Below are 5,617 nucleotides of genomic sequence, written 5' to 3' on the forward strand. Positions count from 1 at the left end.
TACAGTCAGGTACACACCACAGGTACAATCACAATATTATTGGAAGTACGAAAAAAAAGTATCTCCAAACCTATCAATATGGGATCTAGTTTTGAAGATCTCGACGCGGGGATCTCAAAAGCGAAAACGGTTCGCAATTTGGACTTACGGTTCTCAAGATATTTCATTTTGAAAAAACGAATCTAGAAGAAAAAGGGAAAAGCCGACACAACCCAGTCTTCTCTCTCCTCCCCCATCCCCACCTTGCTTCCCCTTGCGACACGTGGCGAGCAGGGAGACCACATCCCAGAGATTTTCTGGCACCACAGCGCGCCACTTGTCGCGTGCGGAGCGAGTTGGCTTCCCTTTGCGAAGGTTGGCCTTTTTTAACGATTTCGGGGTGAAACCTATTCACCGCTTATTGCGGGACGTATCTGGGACGCCGCACAGGCGATGTCGTTCTTGGGCCGGCCCATTTACTCCTCCGCCTCATTTTCATGCCAGCGAAGAATCCGGTTTTTGTATTTTCGGGCGCTTTTTTGGTTTTCTGCTGGTTTTGCAGTTCCTGCTATTTTTTCGTTTGCTTTCAGTTTTTTTTTATTTCTTCTAGTTTTTTATTTTTCCCAGTTAGTTTTTTGAACTTTTTTAAAAATCTGAATATTTTTTAAATTTTGAACATTTTAAAATTTTGAACGTTTTCAAATTTTGAAATTTTTTAAATTTTGAACATTTTTCGATTTTTGAACATTTTTTTGAATTTGAACATTTTTCACTTTTGAACATTTTTCGATTTTGAACTTTTTAAATAGGGATTTCTATTTTCGTGCCCTCGGGTCCTTAGTTGTACTCAGTTTTTCCCAGCTCCTTAGTTTTTCCTCAGTTTTCCCCAAGCCCTTGTCTGTAACCCGCAGAAGGAGCTCGGATGGAGGATTCCCGTTTAGTTGACGTTGGTTGGTGCTGGCAAGTGGGGCCACTGTTGGTGCCCCGCGAGTGGACACGTCTCCACTTATCCGGATCATCGTGGGACCCACAACTTGTCCACGTTAGCGCGCGGGACCCACAGCTTACCCGAGTGGCCGTTGCAAAATGGGAGCCCGAGCTAGCCCGCGCCGTGCCCGTGCCATTGCTTCCCCTTTCTTTCTCCGCGCCCCATTGTTCTTCTTCTCCGCCGGCCGGCGGCCCTTCTCCGGCACGCGGGTGATGTCTAGTTTCTCTTCGACCTCCCGTTCTTCATGGCCGCGGTATGGACCCGTGCCTTTGACAAGATGCCACTGACGCCCACGTCGGGAGCCTCGCAAGCGGTCGATCGCAGTAAGACGGACGAGAACGGCAACCGTGGACGTGAGTTCGTTGCATGCGAGAGCTTGCCATATAGAGAGGGGGATAAGGTTAGATCTCGCTCCAATTTCTCTGTTTTCTCTCTATTTTCTTGTTATTCCCTCGAATTTGGGATTTAGGGTTCACGTTGTTGTTTTCAGATCTTGAAGAAATGCAGGCATTTCGAGTGGATCGATGTGTACGTTCAGAGGCTTCGGTTGCGGGAATCAATTGGCGCTATTGGGGGCGCAATTTGGGAGGGGGGACTTGTCTGTAGAGAATGCGGCGGAGAGAGGAGCCGTTCCGATTAGGGACCTTCCGATTATGCCTAATGCTCCCAATGCGGAAGCTGGTGGAAGTGAAGGGAGAAGCGAAGAAAATGAACAAGCGAGTTAAGGCAGGTGATCGAGTTGAAGAAGCAAGCTAATCGATGGGTTTGTTTGTTTTTGTTGTATAATTACGATCGGATTCTTATCATTGCTCACCAGGCGCTAGAAGTTGTTACAAGGGATACCTTGTTACAAATCCATTATTCAGTTACATGTACTTTTAGTTGTTTTCAAAGTTAGTGTGTGCATTCTCCGAAACTACCAACTATATTCCCTAAAAGAAAAGGAAAGCTAAAGATAGTTGATAATTGTTAGAGGGGTGACAAATAATGCAATCACCGAAATCCGCAAATATGTATGCCTCATGTTTATACCAAAATTATACCACTTTTAGGCCTTTCCAAAATACCAATACCATATCCCAAACTATATTCCCTAAAAGAAAAGGACAGCTAAAGATAGTTGATAATTGTTAGAGGGGTGACAAATAATGCAATCGCCGAAATTCGCAAAAATGTATGCCTCATGTTTATAACAAAATTATACCACTTTTAGGCCGTTTCAAAATACCAATACTATATCCCAAACTATATTCCCTAAAAGAAAAGGACAGCTCAAGATAGTTCATAATTGTTAGAGGGGTGACAAATAATGCAATCCCCGAAATCCGCAAATATGTATGCCTCATGTTTATACCAAAATTATACCACTTTTAGGCCTTTCCAAAATACCAATACCATATCCCAAACTATATTCCCTAAAAGAAAAGGACAGCTAAAGATAGTTGATAATTGTTAGAGGGGTGACAAATAATGCAATCGCCGAAATCCGCAAAAATGTATGCCTCATGTTTATAACAAAATTATACCACTTTTAGGCCGTTTCAAAATACCAATACTATATCCCAAACTATATTCCCTAAAAGAAAAGGACAGCTCAAGATAGTTGATAATTGTTAGAGGGTGACAAATAATGCAATCACCGAAATCCGCAAATATGTATGCCTCATGTTTATACCAATACTATATCCCAAACTATATTAAGTGGCAAACTCGTTATTGCATTCTCCACCGACAGAGAGAGAGAGAGAGATGGGTGGCCATGAAGAGAGAGAGAGAGGTTGCCACGAAGAGACGGATAGGGGTATACTGCCCGTTAGATCAGTGGATCAACGGTTCGTGGAGTCGATCCGTGTGACAACGGCTCAACCAATCAGGATAAGTTTGGGCTTCTCGGAGCATTTGTGACGGTACTTGAGGGCAAAAGCTGAGTAGTACTAAGAATCCAAGGGCACATAAATAGTAAATAGACTAAGGGATTCAAACAAAAGAATAACAAAATGAAAAATGTGTGTTTTGTACAATATAATTCATATTGGGCTACATCAAATTATTTGCAATTCAAATATACATGAGTGTGACAATTATGGCATCATTTAGACAAACTATGTTTTGGGAAAGATGTTTTGCAAAGGGGTTTGGGTGGAAAACCATGCATCTTCATAGCTACACTAGTGATTCGAGAAGTGGCAATTTGTGGTAAAACTTGATTTATATATGTTTGTTAAGGTTTTCTAGGTGGCGGGTTGCGTAGGAAGACTCCATGAGTAGTTGCCACTATGTTTTTATTTTTTTGGATTTTTTTGCGCATGAAATGACTCAATTAGCTATGTTAATCTCATTTGTTGACTCTCTGTTGACCAGCTACTTGAGGGTAAAACTGAGTATATTGCACTTGCCGGTCTAAGTCCTCGAGGGGAAAACTGAGTACGGATAAAATTTACGTATAAGGCCCGAGGTTATAACCGAGTACACCAAACGTCCCGGGATTAGACTCGTGTAGCGGTGCACGCGTTGCGGCCGTGCATAGCGGACGCGTGTTGCGGTACACGCCACCTTCGTCTTTATAGAGCCCCTCTTTCTCTCCCTCGACGCACGTTCTCAACGGCTCACTGCAACCGCCTCTCTGTGCCATCATCTTCTCCACAACCGAAGAAAAAACCCGAAGAAAGCCGCCGGCAATGGAGAAGAATGAGATGCCCATTGTCGGCACATCGGCCGCCGCCCCGTCCGGGCCCCCGTCGTCGCTTCCAACATAGCAGCCGGCGCATCGGCCGCCGCCCCGTCCGGGCCCCTGTCGCCGCTTCCAACGTAGCAGCCGGGCGCATCGGCCGCCGCCCCCGTCCGGGCCCCCGTCGGCTGCTTCCAACGTAGCGGCCGGCGCATCGGCCGCCGCCACCGTCCGATCCCCGTCGATTGGGACCCGTACGAACCGGTGCGAGTACGACGCGCGGGAGAACCCTACGACACCACCATCGTCGACAACGAGCCGGAGGTAACCCTTTGTTCCCTTGTTCTTATCTCATTTCAATTATTTTGTGGTAGATCTAGCGTTATTACGGTTCGTACTGATTCCTAGTTCAATCTTTTTTGTTAGATCTTGCGTTATTCTTGTTCGTCCGTTCCTAGTTCGATCCTTTTGTGTTAGATCTTGCGTTATTAGTGTTTGTGATTTGCTTTTGTTTAAGATTTGTGTCGATGATGATGAATATTTGGGCATAAATTGATTCGGGGTTTGGTCGATAAACAATTGGTGTGTACAAATTTGTTGTGCATGATCTTTGGTTTGTCGACTCAAATCCTGGATATAAGTGTGTCCAATGTAGCGAGGCTACCTCTTTTTTCGAGCCCATATTATCATGCATGATTTTTGTTCACTCTCGTTCCATCATCGTTGCAATTGACTCCGTGTTTTTTGCACGATCTTTGGTGCTACGTGACAGGTGCGGAGCGGCGACGTCGGCGAGCGACGACGAGTCCTTCCACACCAAGACTCGTCACGTCCTCGGGAGGCTGCGGTCCGGCCATTACGATGGCCCCTTTGCTCGAGGCATTTACAAGTGCCCCTTACGCAACAGGAAGCTCCGCGCCACCGAGCTTCAACTCCCTGGTGAACCATGCTGAATCCATTGGCGGATGTGGCGCTAGAGTTGGAAGGACCGTGAACGTGCATGCGTACATGGCCAAACACAAAGCACTTGGGATTCACTCGCGCAACCTCCAAGCGAGTCACACGCGCTACCTGGAGGCGTTGAACGTGCCTCTCTGCACTCTCTCGTATGTGATTGCTCTATCCGTAGAGCAGCTTAATTTCATGTAAAATGTAGCTTATGTTGGATCTATCGGTACTACTTTTGGATCTGTCACTGAATATATCTATGCTATGTTGGTTGCTTGTATGCGACTTATCCTATATTTTCTCTCCGGATTTGTGCCCTAGATTTCCTACCGATTGGGTAAAAACGAAGGCATAAAGAAATGAATGGCGTTAAAAAACAGAAGGAGAAGTCTGCTCTAGATTTGCTACCAATTTGGGCTATCAAATATGAATGAGATCGAGCGATAGAGAGGAAAAAGGTACATTGAAAACTGCTAATCTGGGCGAAAGAGACGAAAACCACTCGTGCCCCCGTCCCGGACCCACACGGCTCCACACGCTACGGCCCCACACGCTACGGCCACACAAACACGGCCTCGTCCTATCCCACGCGGTCCCTTCCTACCAGCCCCACACGACGCGGTCCCACACGACGCGACCCCACAAACGACACGACCCCACTCGTCAGCACGGAACGGTCAACTTAACGGATTCCTTCCGTCCGAGCTCCTTCCGCGGTTCAGACAAGGGCTTGGGGAAAACTGAGGAAAAACTAAGGAGCTGGGGAAAACTGAGTACAACTAAGGACCTGAGGGCACGAAAATAGAAATCCCTTTTAAATAAAACACTTTTGAAAAAAAATCGATTTTGAACATTTTTAAATTTTAAACATTTTCAGTTTTGAACATTTTTTATTTATGAACATTTTTAAATTTTGAACTATTTTTTAATACACACACTTTCCAAATTAGACCATATCTAAATTTAAACATTTTTTCGGAATTTGAACGATTTTCAAATTTCAAAGTTTTTTAAAATTTTTGGAAAAAACGAAA

This window comes from Lolium rigidum, chromosome 4 (assembly GCF_022539505.1).
Source record: "Lolium rigidum isolate FL_2022 chromosome 4, APGP_CSIRO_Lrig_0.1, whole genome shotgun sequence".
NCBI lineage: Eukaryota > Viridiplantae > Streptophyta > Magnoliopsida > Poales > Poaceae > Lolium > Lolium rigidum.